Source organism: Melozone crissalis, unplaced genomic scaffold, assembly GCF_028551555.1.
Source record: "Melozone crissalis strain CALT ecotype California unplaced genomic scaffold, PUWL_Pcris_2 ptg000042l_1, whole genome shotgun sequence".
NCBI classification, from domain to species: domain Eukaryota; kingdom Metazoa; phylum Chordata; class Aves; order Passeriformes; family Passerellidae; genus Melozone; species Melozone crissalis.
This window is the reverse complement of record NW_026535820.1, coordinates 6,241,551-6,260,057: the sequence shown is the minus strand read 5'-3', so window position 1 is coordinate 6,260,057 and position 18,507 is coordinate 6,241,551. Positions and strand designations below refer to the sequence as shown.

The following is an 18,507-nucleotide window of genomic DNA, read 5'->3' as shown; positions in this document are numbered from 1 at the left end:
TCTGCCTATGGCAGGAGGGTTGGAACCAGATGATCTTTAAGATCCCTTCTAACCCAAACCATTCAATGATTCTCAGATCATTTCCTGGCTTTGTAGCAAGCTGATTGTAGCTTTTAGAAAATGTTAAGTGACTGCAGAGCAGGACAGTTTTACCATTTATATAATGATGATCTTTATTTCTTTAATAACATAACACAGGAAGAATCCTAACCAGTATATATATCTATTGAAAAGTTATACAAAATGGGATAACTGACAAAATATTGGAGTGAAATAGCAACTAGTCTCAGCTTCAGAAAAAGAAAATGAAGAGCAAATCTGGCAATTAATAGTATGAACATTTAATTGCCAGCTATCATATAAAATGAAAATGTAATAGTTTTATATAGCCTCACAAGGAGAGTCACCCATAAATAATTGTATTCATAAGGAAATAATTCTTATAGGTAAATGTGATGACCTTTTCATAAAAGGTTAAAGGCTGGATGTGTTGGGGGAACGCACTGTATGTTAATATGGAGCCATCAAACCTGGTCTTCAGTAAAGTCTCAGTTTTGTGCTTGAAACAGGAAATCAACTTTTTTTGTTTGAAAATTATACTTTATTTTTCATTTATGAGCATGAAATACTATTTCAGAGAATTCCCAAGTAGATTCACTAATTAGAGTTAAAGAATCCTTTTAAAATTCCCTTTAAGGAAAGACATATCAAATCTTTCTTTGTTGTCCTGAGGGATCTTGATAACACAGACTCCTCAAATTCTCTACAGAAATAAAAGCCACTAGAATATTATGCACATACTCCATTTGAAGATTTCCTTAGGAGCAATGATATCTCCACATTCATAAATCATTTTTGCCTATCATAAGGTTAGCACATAAAATATTAAGAAAAACTAGGAAGAAATTACTGCCTTTCAAACTGCTGCCATTTCCCATTGTTCACAAGCATATGACCAGAGTTAGAATGAAGAAGAAGTGAGCATCTCCACCAGTTTTAGCCTAACAAGTCGGGGGTAATTTGTGTTTATTCTCATTGTATGTGCTGCCCATCAATGGGTTCTAAACAATATTGTTTTACAATTATTATTAGAGATCAGATGATGAAGGTAGACTTCCATATTACTATGTCTTGAGAAAAAGCCAATAACTTTTTAGAGTATGGATTAAGAAAATAACAAGAATGAGTGGATGGAGATGGGTAAGGGCTGGAGGCAGGGAGGGAGAGAGGAGGAAAGACAGAGAAGAGTGTACAATCCATATATTGATGGTACTGCAGCAGAAATGCTTCAGTCATCCTTAGTGGTTTGACATGCACATTTACTGGGGAAATGAATGAATGGAGTCCTGTGCTAGCTGAGAAAGAGGATCTCTTTGGGAGGAGTACTAGCTGGTTAGACTTATCCTGTGATAAAAAGGTGGGACAAGTGGGACTGAGTATTTCCACTGCTTATTGAATGCCAGTAGCTGTAGCTGTATACCAGGCTGAGTAAAGGAAAAATAAAAGCTTCACTGCCATTTTTGTAATTTCAAAGCAGAACTCAGTTTCATGTGTGTTCTGTGTTCCTTTCAGTAACTCTTTGAGACTGGTTGTAAAACAAATGTTTGATCATGCAGATGTTAATGGAAAACGAATTCTGGATAGCTAGATAACAAAAGAGGTGTGATTCAATGGAAACAAGACTTATTTAATTTTGCATCAGACTCCTCTGTGGGTGGCTTGGGAGAAGGACATTCTCCAGTGAGAGAGCAGAAAAGGTAACACATGACAGTGGCATACAGCTCTGTAAAGGAACACCACAATACATTTGGAAAAGCAATCAATAATCTGAAATGTGCTTCTACAACATATATTCTACTTTTTGTAATAAAATACAGTGTTGCTTGGACTCACTTCTTGGATAGTTTGTCTTCTAATGACAGTTTTTACCTTCCACTTTTTCCACAGAAATATCAATCTTTTGTTCGTACAGCTTCTTTCTCAGCCAGCCAGCCAGCGCCTCTGGAACGATAGCTTCGTGCTGCTGCATTTGCTTCTTTGTGTGGAAAGAAAGTGATTTGCTTTTTGTATGCTATTTATAGAGAGCTTCTCCACAGAGATGACATCCCCTCCCCCCTCCATGGCTCTGAGCATCCTCATACTGCAGCTACCCACCACCTGATGTCCTATTTTCTCATTGGCTCGAGCTGTTCCCAAACCTTGTGACTCCTGTGAGCTAACGCCCAGCTGTACCGGCTCTGAGTCTCCTGCAGTGAGGCATAATCTTCACTTTCACTTCTATCATTTGTCCTTAATGTGCCAAGGCATCTGAACAAGTGCTTGCATTCATTCCCAGAGACCCCTGTCCCAGGTTAAGCCCGCAGGTCACCATGGAAATTGATGCATTCCTCATCTTGCTGGGGTGGTAAGCAGCTCTATTCCAAGATCTTCATAACTTGCTGCAGGACTGTAACTCATCTCATCACACCTGAGACAGAAATCTTATATTCAGATGACTTTTTATTTCCTGAAATTGCAAGTGCTGTCTCACCCTACATCTGTTGTTCAACTAAAAGTCGGGCGACCGGTTAACTTTCTCGATGGGATTTCCCTGTGATTATAAAGCCAGGTGACTGTGACAAGGTCACCAGGAAAACCAGCCTTGTGATTTCAAGCTTGACAAAAACCTGGCAGGAAATGCAGATGAGAGAAAGGTCACACTCAGGCGATGATATCCTTAAATATCAGAGACTGAGCTCAGAAATTTTTTTTAGACCATCAGAAGGGTTCATGAAATATGTCTGTTTGTTCATTCCTCCAGGAGACCCTCTCTGTTCTTACATCTCAGTGTGTTATGATAAATAATGCATTGCCTTCCCAATAGCCTTGATAAAACTGCTTCCTTAACCATATGAGGAGTACATTTCAAAAAGAGAACAAGCAGAGCACAGGGATGGAAATTAACCCCAGGACCGCCAGCCTCCATTAGCAATAATGGTGTCTGACAATTTCGGGGTTAAATGAGAAGTAGGTGCCTTTTTACTGAGTTCTCCTCTTTGTTCTTGCTTTAGTGTGTGTCATTGTGGAGACTGTCATGTAAGGTTAATGACAGCCTCTCATTACCCTTGTCAAATATGTAATAATGTGGCCCAACAACAGGGCTGAATGGCTCCTGCTTGTCAGACCCCTATGTTTTGCCTAGCAGATGGTCACTGTGTTTGGAGAGGCCCTCAGATCCATCAGTGCTATCCTGAACACGTGTGTGAGGGAGGCATTTTTCCCTGATGGGACAGTTCATGGATGGAATACTAATTTGGCACAGCAAGACAAATGAGGATTTATTTATTTTTGTTCCTGATAAAAATATGTTGTGTTCCAGGGAGGAAAGGGGAGGGAGAGAGAGGCAAACCCCCTTTTCTGTTGCTGCCAGCCCCTCTTTCATTGTCTGACTCCTTACACTGTCAAAATTGCTGCACGGTATGCCTTATGCTAAAAATATGGGCTCTTCAGCTACAGAATAAATGGGCATGGAAATTCAGGCTTTGGTCAACTTTTCATTCGGTATTTTAAAATCCAACTCCTATTCTTCTACCTCTGAAAGAGGAGTGGTTGCTTATTCACTGCAAGCTTTAGAGAGGCATCATGTTAACATATCCCCTTGATATTGCCTCCCTAGTTATTAGGATTAAATATTTATATTGTGGTAGCTGACCCTCCTGTCTTAGGTAGTATGCAAACAGAAAATATCTATTCCTTCTCAAGGGAACATAAGCCTCTTTAGCATGAGGCTGGTGCTGTGGAAGGCAGTGGTTTGCATTTTTAGCTGTATCAGTAGTCTGTTCTGAAAGTTGGTATCAGCCTTTGGCCATGCACTCATATCTATGAAACATAGAGCCCTTTGCAGCAGGAACTTACTCTCTCCAGAGTCTTGGGCTGTCTCGGGGCTGCCCCAGACAGGTACAGAGTTTTATGTGGTTTTAGTTTTTAAATTATTACTTCCCTTTCTTCAGCAAACATTTTAGCTTTTTTTTTTTTTTTCCTTTTCCCCCCCTTTTTTTGCATAAAGATAGTGCAAAGTGATTAATATCATCTTTCCCCATTTGGAGAACCTTGCAGTAATGGAACTCGATTGTTCTTTGTTGAAAATGCCTAATATGAGCAGACTGCACAGCCATAAAATAATGCTTTATCTGATGTGGTTACGTATAATTCGTCTACATCAAGGAGTGGGATTGATGTGACTAAAATTAGAGTGGTTATAATGGTGCAAATGTTCTTAATGTAGACAATACCTCAGTCTGCAGAACAAGAAAAATTTGTTCTAAAAAGAATAATCAGCTCTATTTGTTTCAGAGGGATGTTAACTCTGAAACTTAAATATAGCACTGCAGAAATCAACATGGTTAACTACTTCACTCCTAAACCATATAATGTAGATAATTCCTATCACAAAGAGCTTTTTTATTTTCCTAAGTAGATTCAAAAAGCAGAGTACAAAAATAATGGTGGAAAAATGCACCAGTTTTTTTATGTCATTTTGTATTACAATTAATAAAACCCTCCACCAAGTTTTAGTTACTACCATCAAAGTAATGCAGATTTCAGCAGCCAGGCCAGCTTGTTGCAGAGTTCAAATAATCAAGTCTGCTCTGGTCCAAGAAAGAAAATTGAAAAAAAAATTAAAAATTATCCACTGTTTCCCAATCAAAAGATATTAAAAATTCACATGTAAAATGCTAATCAGTTCAGAAGTGTAAAGAAAACAAGGTAGAAAAGCTACTTCAGGAATGTCCAGGGGTCTTTCCAGGAGGTTTAATCGATTCACTCAGTCATCATTTTCAAATCTCATTGATACTAATTCTTTTTAGCAATAAAGTGATTAATTTTCTGTCCATAAATGATTCTGGTAAAGATGAGATCCAAAAGTGCAGGCCTAAAGTGGTAAAGCACATACAGCTTAGTCATCTCATCCTTTGGGGCTGTGAGTGTGCATCTGAGAGACTGAAAAGGACTTTTTTCCATTGCCAGCCTGACAGCAGGCTTTAAAAAAAAATTCCGCAGTCAGCAGACTTTGGTACTTTTTTAAAGAGACATTTACTGTGGATATTACTGAAGTTGGCAGAGTTCCCTTTCCTCTCTACCACTTTTCTCTTACTGAAACAGCAAAGAAATGGGACAGTTGTGGTTATTAGGTAATTCAGGAGACTGCTTCTTGATGCTGATGGTTTTCCTCACAGAAAGGATCCTAAGAATAGAAGACAAGAAATCATGTGAAGCTACTGGGGCTTCCTGAGGGAAAACAAATGAGGACTAGAAAGGTTGCAGCCTGTGAGTCAGCTTTCTATCGTGCCCACACACATGGTGATGCCCTGTGCCCTAAGGGAATGGGGTACCAGAAAAAATAATTGTTCCTATGTAGTACCTCCACCTTCCTAAGCAGACCAGTGAAATACAAAAGTGCAGGCCAAGCCTGCTAATTAGTATATGTAAAGGTGGTAAAGGAGCAAAATTATGTAAATCAAGATGGCAATTAAAGTCAGAGACGTCCTCAGCAAGTATCTCTGAAATTAGCAGATAAGTAATGAAGTCAACAGCCATCTCTGCTGATTTTATCAGATGGCACCTTCTGAGGCAAAGCAAGGCAAAATGAGCATGGAATCTAAGAGTCTCCTCTTTTTTATAAACCCCTTTCTAATGCACATTGCAGATTAACCTTGGCATTTTTTTGTCTCAACAGTCACTTTGCTAATGCAGAGGAGTTCATGACTACGAAATCCTGAGAAATAGACAACACTCACGTGGGACCCATGTTTTAAAATAAAAGCTCCCTGAATTATACGTAAGAACACAACCTGACAACACACAAATTTTTTAGCTGACCAGGAGAAGTGGTGAGCACAGCAGCATGTCAACAAAAGCCCAGGCAAACAGTGTTGTTTTTCTTTTCTATTAAGTATTAGTAAGAATTGGATTGCTAAACCATTTCTTTCTCCAGAGAATGAGAGAGAATGATAAGAAGGCAGAAATGATGCAGGAGTGGCAAAAATAAAGTGTAGAGGAAAGCAGGGTAGCTTCTAAGCTCCCAGGCTGAAGGATGGGGTAGGAAGCAGGGTCTTTACCAGCCCTTCTGGCACAGAATTAGAGTGGCATCTAAATGTAACTCCAGCAATCTAAATGTAACTCCAGCAATGCAGAACGGTCTGACTTCAGTATTGAGATGCACAGCTGGTCACTCCAAAGTAATTAAAATGAATTGGCTGAATTTGTTTATTTGAAGGAAGCAGGAGGGGAAGTTCTCCTTTTTAGGAATTCAGGTAAGGTTTCCCTCTGCCTGGGAAAGGTGGGGGGATTGATTTGACACATAGAATATATTATAGTTCACTGTTTCAAGGATATGCTGGAGCAGACCACATAACCTGGAGCTACACAGATTATTTTTTTCCTAAACTGCCTGTCTTCTGAGTATGACATGAGAAAGGCATCAAATTATTTGTGTGTCAATAAGCTAGACTACATATTTATGGGCAGTGAACAAAATATTTTCTGGAGTGTTAGCTCCCTGCACCCTTACAAAGTCTGATGATGAAAACTTTTCCCAGATAACTAAAGCTTACATTTTGAAAAATAAAAAGTTTTGTTTGCTTCTTAACTGTCATTTAATTATGGCTGAAAACAGCAAAGTAATTTGTAAAGGCACAGAGCACTTTTTTTTTGAAGGAACTGGCAAATTTAAGACTCTACTGTACAGCAGCACAGGAAAAAGAGCAATGCAATCTTCTCTATTTGGAATGGCCATGATTTAATTGTCTCCTACTGATCCCTTATTAATTAAAAAATATTTTAGGCTCTTTGAAGCCTTCATTGCTTCCTGTCTGAAAACAAGCTTGTCAATCTTGCCCCCTTTCTGCATTATCATACAGTGAGTGTACTGTATGATAGTAAGAAGTCTTTGTGTTTCTTCCCTCCTGTGCTTATCCCAGAATCCCAGGGCAGCTAGGAATTAGAAGAAGTAGTGCTTCCCAGGTTGCACATGATTTTTCCAACAGCACCATAGAGCTACAGGCTTTCCCAGTGCCTGTTTTTGAGTATCAAATCCAAGTTTTGTGTATTTGGGATGATTTCACTCACTAGAACTTGATAGACAAAAAAAAAAAACAAACAAACAAACAAAAAAAAAAAAAAAAAAAAAAAAAAAAGCAAAAACCAGCAGGCCTCTGCCATTCCTAATGAGACCCAATTAAAAACAAAATTCAAATTCACAGCTCTATTTCCTTGTGTGACCTTCGTGTCAGGCTACTGCAAATGGTCATGGTCCCTGGGAAAAATGACAGACTGAGGAAAGTGACTGAACAAAAGAGACACATCTGTCTGCTGTTGGTAGGAAGAAGGCACACAGCCCATCCCCTGCTGATGGTCCTAATGGTGCACCACAGCTTCTCTCAGAGGCAGACAGAAGCAGCATAAACAAGCCTGACTTTCCCTGAACTGCTCCCTAAGTCAGGATGCCCTCTTCTCTGGGAGGAGCTCTGATAAGGCTTGTGTGCCAACAAAACCATTTGGCTCAAACAGTGATGTTGGTAACTCAGTACCTGCATTTGGTTGGGTTTGGGGTTTTTTATGCTCTTAATATTCTTTTGAGTTTTCACAAAATCTCTGCTATGTGTGTCCTTTTTCTGGAGAATATGGATAAGCGAGATATCTGTCTGTACAGACAGTTTTTATTTTAATTCCCCTGCTACTGGTAAATTTGATTAGGAGAAAAAAAGATGCTGAACAAATATTTTAAAAATCTGCCAGCTGATTAAATCACACTTTCTCCCTATCTTCTTGGCAGATGAGGTTGACTTGGGCATCATTTTAAATCTTCTAGTTTAGATTATGATCTTTCAAATGGCATTAGGCTTGCTTTGATGTTCTGTGTGAGTACAGGTTAAAAGCCCGGGAATTAAATGATTGCACACATTGCAGCATCATAATAAAATAGCTTCAGACTCCAACCAAAAGGTAGCAAATGGATTTTTGCCAGAAATGCTCACGTTTCTTCATTGAATCATGTCACTCATTCTCCCAGAAAAAAAAAGTAAAAGTGCTCACGGCCTCAAATTAATTTTTTTTTTTTTTAACAGGGCTGGGAGTGGTGTCTGGGTCTGCTTTTCTTATCAGTTTCTGGCACTGTTTTAAATTACTATTTTGAGAAACATGGGAAAGCTTTGCTTTCAGAAGTTGAAATTTTACTCTTTTTCCTATGGTTGTGCAATTCTGGAGTCATGTAGGAACAAACTTCAGGTATGCAAATCATTAATGGGTCAAACCATTTACTGGGTCAAACTTTCCCCACTAAAAATTTTCCATCACAGGGGTTTTCTTGGTCTGTTGGAAGATAGCTGCTGTGTGAAGTCATGATATTTGTCAGGCCAGATATATTTGGGAACAAAATGAAATTAAGAGGGTTTACTAAACTGTTGCCCATCTGCTGAGCTATAGTAATTTTCCATTCTTGGTCCATTCCAGTTGTGAGATAATATGGTTTCGCATTAACCCCTTTCAATTAACTTTAAATTGAAAGTTCAATTAAGTCGCATCACTTTACACCTGGGATGGGCTAACTGAACACTCACAGCCATCCACCAGTGATTCCAGGAGCTCAGCCTGCAAACAACAGCCTGACAAACTCCTCAAACATGGGCATGCACTCAGGAACCCTAGGTCACCCTCATAAATGACCTTGAAGTGTCACTATAGGACACGAAAGAACACAAGTGCACACCACTGCTCTCAAGGTGAAGAAAAAAAGGGAAGTTTATTTTCTGACTTCAATATTTATAGTTTTCCAAAAGTGACAGTGGATTGGAGGGTGACAGTGCCACTTCTCCAATGACACTGGATAAACCAACAGTCCATCAAATTTCTCCTCCTCCATAAAAGAATGCAAAACAATGAGTTAGTTAAAGAAAGTGTGTGACAAAGTTCGTTACATGAATGTAGACATCAGATGGCTTAGAAAATCTTAAAAAATCAGGGTGACACTGAAGACTATTTCTTTGATGAAGAAGCCACAATGTCCTGTTTGGAGCCAGGGATAAGGACAAGGCATAATTGTGACAATTGTTGCTGCTGCTGAGCTTCCAGGGAGCACATTTCTGACCCAGCTGTAGGATTTCTGTGGTCTGGTGCACTTAATCCCTGACTATTTCCATAGCAGCTCTGGAGGTTGTCAGAGCCTGGCTAAATTAATCTGAGAGGAGAGATGCAAAATCTGGTCAGCTTCATGAGCAAATCCAAACTTTTCTCAGCCCCTTATGGAGAACCCCAGAGAATCCATATTGTTTGTGACTGTTCTAATCAGACTTCTTTGGAGGTTGTAAAAGTGTTACAGTCCCATTCTCTGATTTTCTTCACATTAAGATAAACTTATGTGCAAACTTTCATGCCTGTGGTTCATTGATTGCAAGCTGATAAAACAGAATGAATATAATCTGTAAATGACAGTAAATATATCAGTAAGACATTTTATCTTTAAGATATTTTTCCCCCTTTAAATACATTTCTGTGTCATTCTGAAAGGCTCTAGTTATTGATTCATACTTTGACTGGAAGAAATTGCTGTGGATAAGGTGAAGAATAGAACAAAACTGAAGAAGAAATATAAGAAAATTAGAGGAGGAAAGTAAGGGAGGCAATTTAGAGAATCAGGTTACTTAAAGGAATAATTTTAAGAGAAAAGCAAATAACATGTTTTTGCTGGATGCCAAATATGAATTTAATCCAGAAAAAACAGTTGTTAGAAACAAAGAAATATGTATTTTAGTTTGTTTTTTTTTCCTGTTAACCACCACAATATGCTTTGAATATGACTGCAGTCCTGCCTAATGTGAAGCATACAGTGATAAAATCTCTTGGAAGTGTTTCAAACCCTTGAGAAAACAATTGACAATGCTAGAGTTCAGCACCTTAAAGTAACAGAAATCCAAACAACCCGAACCTTGCGAAACCAGGTTATAGCTCCTATAAGCTTGTCCAGTGAAAGAGATTTCGTTTTGAGTCACACATCAAAGCTGTTTTGAGAGATGTTGTATGTAAACATAGGCTTGTGTTTCAGCTGGTGTAATGTGTTTCAGCTTGTGAATTGGTGGTGGTGATGGTGATGGTCTCTGCAGCACCTGGAGCCCACGGAAATGCCTTAACAGGCGCCATCCAGGGGAGGGCAGTGAGGCACAGAAACGCTGCTGTGCCCATTGCTGCGCGCTGTGCTGCAGTTTGTTGGCTGCTTGCTTGATAACTGGCAGGGAATTCAGTCCAAAATTGACAAGATTCATGTCTTGTGCAACGCTTGGACAGCAGGGTCCTGTCCGCTCCTCTCCTCTGCCAAGCAGCCTGGCACGGAGAGCAGAGTGCAGATGGAGCAGCACAGCTCACCTGGGTGCTCCAGACACTCATATCTGCAGTCTTACTGAACTCTATTTGTCTTTTTGCTGGTATTTTCCCAGACTAAAAGCTGGAATTTAAAGCACTGCAGCCTTTACTTCAGTCTCCTTGACAGCATAAAACAAAAGAGGATAAGTATCACTTTGCAAGTGACAATTGAATTTTATAAGAACAGGATATAAGTGGTCACGTAGTAACAGCTTTACTTTATCACAACATTGTCTTAAGAAAAATAGCACAATTTATGTACCAAAAACATTCTAAGCAGTTTGAAGCATTATACCTTTATAGATATTCTTTATATTGTGTGGATCTACTTTTTCACTGTTTCTTACCTCTGTATTTGGCCCTGCATGGGGCCAAAATAAAAAAAGATTAAAATTAAGGGCTTGTTCCAAAGAGAATAGCAAAGTTAGAGACAGAAAGAAGTTGGCACAGGATAACTTAGTGAATTGGCAATGGGACTGGGAGCTTTCAGTCTGTCTGAACCTTGCTGATGGGAACTGCACAAATGGCTAATAGGGATAAATGGTTTGTGCTCCTCATGAAGAAGTGGAAAAACTGCAGAGTGCTGGAATATGTGGCATTTTCTGAGGAAGAGCTGGAAGCAGGAAAAAAGGACAGGTTTGTGGAAATAAAGTAAAGAGAGAGATGCTTAAAATTAGATTATCAATGATGATACAAGGAACCATAGCTGCCTCTGCTGGGTTTTCTTTGTCTCATGTTCACTGAACAAAAGATTATTTAAAATTAAAATGTTGATTTAAATGCCAATTTTCTTTTGATCAATGCAATAATTCTCAGCACTGGGTGGGTTAATGGTTAAATATGAATAGTTTCCCTGGCCAATTAGAAGGTGAGAGTGTTTAGAGCTACTTGCCAAAATATTTTGTGATCAATAAAATCCTATGGAATAGTTTTGTTTAAATAGGCAATACAGACTGCTACACTTCCCAAGCTTCAAGGTAACTTCAGTTTGTATTTGCTGTAAGCTTTGGTTCGGGCCTATCTGTTGTGATCATGTTTTATTTATCCTTTTTCTGAATGTTTTACTTGTTGACAATTTGAATTTTAGGCTTCATGACATTCATATTGTAGCCATGATAGGTAAATAATTTAGAACCTGTAATTATCAATATTGTGACTTATTTTAGTGTTTTGGAGACATGCACTTTTGAAGGCTAAAGCAGGAAAAAAAAAGACATTGCTTTGCAACATATATTGATCACAAGTATGTGATAACATCTCTGACTCTGAGGACATTGCTGCTTGCAGTCAAAACCACAGTTTGCTTTTAGCCTTATCCAAACAGCCTATTAAGCTGGCAGGTGAATTGGTCGCTGCCCCTCTTTTTGCTCCTTAGCTTCTCAGTGCAGTGTATTAACCTCATGAACATGTTAAAACAATGTTGATTTCAATTTAAACCAGTAAAAGCAGCAGGGAAAATTTTCCAACTTGGTATCTTCTTACCTAAGCTGATGAGAGAAGTCCACAAAGTTTGGGGAGACTGGAAAAAAAAATTACCAGTCCTAAGGGAAAAAATAGTCCTAATTCCTGGTGCAGACACTGCTCTTAGAGCCTGAAGTCAGCTCTACTTCCCCTGTAGAAACTGTGCCAGTTTCTAAGGGAAATAAAAATCAAGCAGTAGAGCACAAATGTGCCCTGAAATTTAAGGACTATATGCATTGACCTTTAAGGAACAGGCACACGGTGGAAGAACCTACCTACCAACAGGCAATTATAAACCGCCTGGGATCTGGGGGGAATTCAGCTGTGGTTTCCTGCCTGCCCCTCTCCTCTCTTGGAAGCTGCCATATTTTGCAGCATGACCCTGACAGGGAACACTGTAGGGAGGTGCAGAGGGGCTGAGCTGAATTGCTGCTGTGGTGCCACAAATAAGAAATCTGCAGCTCAGTTGCTGCCACTGCCTGGTGCTTTGTCACTGCACGTAATAAAGAGAATTTTCTTGTCCTCTCAGTAAATTGCTCACTGAAGCTCTGACTCTTCCTGGATTTTGTTGATACTGATGTGTCTAATCCTTCTGAAGCTGGTTATACCCCAGTCTGGGAGAAAAAAGGTTTCCAGCATGCCGATTACAGCAGGTTGTGTGTGGAAGAGAAGGGCAACAGAGCAGCACTGCAACCTCTTGGGAGTGAACGGAGTGATGGAAGGGGTGAGGACTTGCTGAGAAGGAGGGCTGGGCAGGCTATCCTGTCAGGACATTTCTGCACATATCTGGGGCTGCTTAGTGATGCATCTTGCCAGCCAGTCCCTGTCCTTGTTCCAGTTCTTGGCACCCTGCTGGCAATGTCTGAGCCAGGGTCATGTCTGCTGAAGCACATGAGCCTTCCTGCACTCAGAGAGGTGAGCTCTGAGCACACATCACACCCAGGTGACTTGATTTAACCTTTATTTGTTCCACAATGCTTTGTTGCAGGGGGTACACCTGGCAACGCCTTTCTTTCATTTTATTCTGGGACAAGTGCAACCTTGCAATGTGTGCTTCATGTTGCCTTTCTTTTTCACAGTTTTAAAACAAGTTTGTCAGTCAAACAACTTCGAAATAATTTTGATATCTTCCTCTGTAAGGTTGTATCCTGTAATTATTTTTTAGAATTATTTTCCTTGTGCATTACAAATCTGAGATTACATGCACTGTTTACATTAATTTACAGACTGGATTTGAGTTTACATTCCCTTTAATGTCATTGATATTGCATTTCTTTAGCAGTCACACCCATACCGTATCCATTCGAATCTGTTACCTGTGCCGCTCTGGGCAAAAAAGAAGGGAAGAGATTTAACAAGGAGAGCTGTAATTTTCCTAACAGGGTAGAAACCAGCCAATTGGGAGCCCTTTCTCAGCAGACACTGACAAGACACCAGAGTAGTCTCTCCTCAGGTGAAGGCAGCAGTCACACCCCTCGCTGGCGCTACTGCGTGTCAGTGCAGGGGAAGATGGCGAGCTGGAGGCTGCCAGCCTCCTCTATTTATAGCAGCAAGAGCTTCGGGGTGTGAGGCAAGCTGTTTTTAACACAGTGGCATTTTCTTCCGTTTAATCGTGGAGTGGCATAATTTTTAGAAAGCCATTACTTCTTCATAGAAAAATTAGGCTTCTTTGCCTCGTTAAATAATAGGTGTTTGTGAATTAAAAAAAAAAAAATCACTTCCCCAAGACTTCAGATGTTTTAAAGGCCATTATTTTGTCTGGAAAATGTAGAAAGGAAAATCAATATATAGCATCAAAGACAAAGAGGAAAAATGCAATGAGACACATCAGTTTAGCTCCTGCTCTCTTTCCCTTTTTGGTCATTTTGCTGTGCTGCCAAGCAGAGCAGAAGAGATCCCATGCCCAGGGAAAAGCAAAGGAACTTGCTTAGACTGAAGCAGCACTTGCAAAACCTGAGTCTTGCAAGAAAAGTAGTAGATTGGTTTGTTATAGCAGGTTGGCTTACAGTTCACAAGGACTTATTCCTTTTCTACCTTCCCCCTCATACTTTCTCGTGTAATTCTTACAGAGACAACTGAGCACTCAGACAGAAGTAAAGCAGGGCTTTGTCTCTCCAAAATAGAATTTAATAATTCCCACTGAGTCACACAGTTGTACAGAGATGCCTGTTAAACAGTCTATACATGGTGTTCATCAATTATTAGGGAAGAAGGGCAGAAAACGTCCAGGGAAGGACTTCTCCTGTTTTGACAATGTCACCTTTTCTGGTAGATGCCATGAACTTCCAGAGTCACTTCATCTTTGTGTCACACAGAAAGGTGATCAAAAGACATTGGAAATGCATCAACCCAAACTTAACTTGAAAGGAGGCATTACTTCTGCAGATTTTAGTATAATGAATATCCAGAGCTTATTTTAATTCTTGCTGCACAATAGAATTCATACAAGTAAAATAAAAAAATTTAAACACCAAAACAGCTTTTGCACTATTTGAGCAATTAGATGTTTGTACATAATTTGTACATTTAGAATTGTTCATACTTTTTTTTCCTTCTTGCCCGCAGAAAGGAGAAAAAAAGCAACAGACATGGCATAAACAGGTGAAAGAACATGGTTTGACCTTAAGGGTAGAGCATGAGTGACATAAAAGGAGGAAGGAATGACTCACACGGGCATGAAGATGGATGAGTTTGCCACTGGTTTAATATTACCCGTGCAGCCCTAACGCAGGCATAGGACAGACCTCCGTGTATCAGATCAACTTCACAGACAACTGGAAAAACTGATGCTGACTTTCAGAAAGGTTCTGGATTCAGTGAGAGCATGACTAGGCCATGTGGGACTGGCAGAAGGAGCCAGAGGCCATGTGGGCTGCCAAAACGTTGGAAGCACCAAACTTCGTTTTCTGTTTTCAGGAGCTGCATCTGCTAAAGCCTTCCCTCATGACCTTGAACTTGGACTACATCTGAGCTTTGAGACCCAGGAACACTGCAGGATTTTTAGCTTATATGTTGGATATGCTCATGTCTTAGCTGCATATCTGGGTTAGTCCTTGGTGTGATATGTTCTCCTACCAGTTCCCATTTCCAAAAACTGGAGGACAGGTTTAGCCACATTGTGGCTTCACAGATCACTTTGGTGGAAGCCTAAATCAGCTTTTTTTGCTTTGGTTTTCAATAGAAAAAATAAAAATACAAAATAGAAATGATAGTTTCCAACTTTGGATAGGCCAGTGCCATTCCTTAATAATTAAGCAGTAAACACAACTACTTCATAATCCCAAAGTGCTAATCTTAATAATTTTATGTAAATACATAAATAGGTAAGGGGGTCATGAAATCCCACTATGTTGAAGCCAAGATATGGACAGTTACCTCAGCAAAACCCAGACATATATTAGAGTCTATCTTCCTCCAAAATGTCTTCCTCCCTCCAGCCTGCCCCAAGAAGAGATCCATGAAGCCAACGGCGCCTTTAAGTACTTAGATCCATGTGACTACAAGCAGCAGCTTTGTCATGAACTGAGCTGTGAAATATGGACTGTGAGATCAAAATTAGCGGCCAAATCAAAAGGACTTATCAATGTTTGTTTTCAATATTGACTGTTTGAACTGAGAAAAATATCTCTGAAGTCCCCCTAGCAGTCCTCCTCTGTAAAGACTTCCTCATTTTAGCTCCTTGCTTTTCTTTGCAGAAACAACTTCCATTCCTGGTACACTCTCTCATCCATTAATGAAAAAAGTAATGCATCTTTAGGTTGCTGCTGTGACTTGGCCTCAGGGCCCTTAATTATAATGTACCCAAGGCCTTAATTAATTTGTAGAACTGTACAGAAGATGATGTCCCAAAAACCTTTTGAGAGTCAAGTCAAAATCCTGTACTTATCAAAGCAGAAATATTGAATCAGGGCCAGGTGTAATGTATTTGCATCCTTTCCAGAAAATGAAATGTTTTTGAGGAGAACAAAGTGCTCTTAGGTGTGCTACAGGTTTATGTGGTGATGTTGTGCTCAAATTTCAAAATTACCACTTGCATAAGTCAATTGCAATAAGAAAAATGAAATTTCATACTTGGGGGATAACACAGACCTTTTCTCTCAGGGCCCTTTGCTAATGCTGTCTAAGTCTAAAAACACCTGCCATTGACTTCAGCTGCAACATGATGGCATAGCTCCCTATTGCAAATGAACTTCGGTAGCTATTTGGGGTTTTACCAATAGAGGGCTCTATTGGTTTGATTTAAGTCACGAAGAAGGGGGAGCCAGACTTTTTGGAGAGAGTGGTGAGGTTGCTATAGTAAATCCTATAACCTATATAAAAGTGGAGTCAGCTGAAGTGCATTGAAAGAAATGCCTAAAGGGACATCGTTTAGGTGTTACTCTATCTGTTTTGTTGTTGGTTTGTTTTGCTGTTTTGAGATTCTGATGCTGGTGGACTTGCTTATCTGCTTTTGGAAAGGCACAGTCCAGAGCGCTGTGAGGTATTTTAGGAATAAGGCTATATTAGCAGTGTGATAATTTTAAATGACCTGAAATGTTTAGAACCTACCAAAAATAAAATTTTATGACTGTAACTTCTTTACCAAATATTTTTTAGTCATATTTGCCCTTACAACATATATTTTAAGCATAACACAAAGATAGATGTGCATGTTAGTGAAAAAATGAAAATCTGTGTTAATAAATACAAAAGTGACTTAAGGGAAAATATTTTCTTTCCTAGCTAGGTAGGGTTTTTATAATATCTCAGTTAAGATTGAACGTATTACTGGCTCAGCTATAGGAGGCCATACAAATAAAGCAAAAAATAACCTGGAGTCTTTTGGGGTGTTTAACTACTATCAAGTAGTGCCTAACCTCTCTCACTAAACAAGGTCTTGATGCCCTGACTCACCTCTTCACTGCCACAATAGGCCTTCCCATTCCACTTTTTAGTTATTGTTCCCCATTTCCCAGTGACTGGAATGATGCTGGTCTCCCAGCACATCTTGCTTTCACAGGTTAGACAGATTGCAGTGGAAATGTTCCACAAAGCACAGCAGACGAAATTCACCGTTATTTTAATGTGGACAGCACTGGAATGAAGAAATGAAACAGTGCTAACAAACATGCTTGTGGATGCATGATGGCAAGCACACACATCTGCATATAAATATTATATATGCATATCTTTTTAATGGGAGACTGTGATTGTTAGGTGTGCTTGCCTAAACACGAACTCTACAGCTAACCAAGCAGAAAACCCCCTCTACACAAACGTGTGTTTACATACATACATACATAAGAAAAATATATATCCGGTGTATACATTTCAATGTGTATGAAAACAGTGCACTGAAGTTCATTTTATTGTCAAGCATAGTTTAAATTCCATTTTTATGCAATGGTGCAGTGACAAGCTTCCTATAAAATAAATATGGGCCGCAAATGAAAATAGTTTAGCTTGCTGGTCTTACATTTTTTTGTAGTAATGAATACAGACTTCAACTTGTGAAAATATAAAATGATCCTGCTTTCAGTATAAATGTCCCTCAAAAAATCAATTCCAATTTCATCTTTGTTTTAGTAAAAAAAATGAAAGAACAAAAAGATCAGGACTATAAATAATGACTACCTGTGGTTTTCATAAATAAATATCTCTAAAGCAGTGGAAAGCTGTAGAAATGCATGGATATTTTATTTTCTCCTCCTTCATGAATTTGTTGTGTTGCAGGAATGTGTATAAATAGATGTCTAGATGTGGTGCAGATTCATATTCAGCCATTTTCTCCCAATAAAAACATATGTTTCCCTCTTGATGTTGTTTTTTTCCTTTGGAATCCATTAACACATTAATAATGGAAAGTCTGCAGTAATGTATGGTCTACCTATGAGGTTTTTTAAAAAATCTCATAAATATGAATCTATAGGTACAAGAAAGCTGTATACGCTCATGCCTATGTCATAAATCATCCATCCTTTGTTAAAAAAAAAAATGGAGGTGGGGGAGGAGCAGGGAGTGATGATTTTCTCACTGGAACCATTTCATCTTATCTAGGGAGAGTTAAGAAATACTGCTGTGGATGCTTACCTAGATATTTTCACAATGTCATGTCCCATTCACTGTTCCTCAATACGAAGGATGTTTTCCTTCTCTATAATTTTCAGGAAGGGAAAATCTTGTTCTGCTTTCTAGTCTTGTAAGAGAGAAATGACTGCCTTTCCCCACCTCCAGGTTACATCTTTAACTCATAATCCCCCCATGCCAAGGAAATGAGTAGATAACATGTTATGTGCAATGTGAACTGATTTGAGATGCTTTCAGTTTAGTGTCTCCAGTCAGGAGAAATGGATACAGCTCAATTGTTTCAATAACTGCATATGTGTTTTTATTCTGGGGTCCATGCTATGTTTGCTTAGAGAAAGTAAAATGTACTAACCAAACTTGTAAATGCACCAATGAACAGAGTGGAAACTGCATTAGTACAGTAACTGCATCTCATGGAGGTAACATTATCTAAAAAGAAGTAAAAGAAAAACAGCTTAGAAACCAATAGCTTAACTATTGGTGCTAGAGTATCTGGCTTTTGAAAGTACCACACTGCAAATACTGGAGTGCTACAGCAATTTATTCCTCTCTTTCTTCAGGGCATATTGGTACAGCCAGCACTTTATT

At 39.2% G+C, this 18,507-nt stretch overlaps 1 long non-coding RNA gene across 2 annotated transcripts in view; it reads left to right on the top strand.

Annotated features, from left to right (window-relative positions):
• The window catches only part of LOC128942446 (uncharacterized), a 181,057-nt gene that overhangs the window by 80,033 nt on the left and 82,517 nt on the right, over positions 1-18,507 (top strand). The window contains exon 4 of one of the 2 annotated variants that reach the window (XR_008483621.1): positions 14,419-15,406. The exons of the other annotated variant lie outside the window; for it this stretch is intronic. This is a non-coding gene — a long non-coding RNA (uncharacterized LOC128942446). Of the gene's footprint in view, positions 1-14,418; positions 15,407-18,507 lie in introns of those variants that run through there. 2 annotated transcript variants of the gene reach the window in all.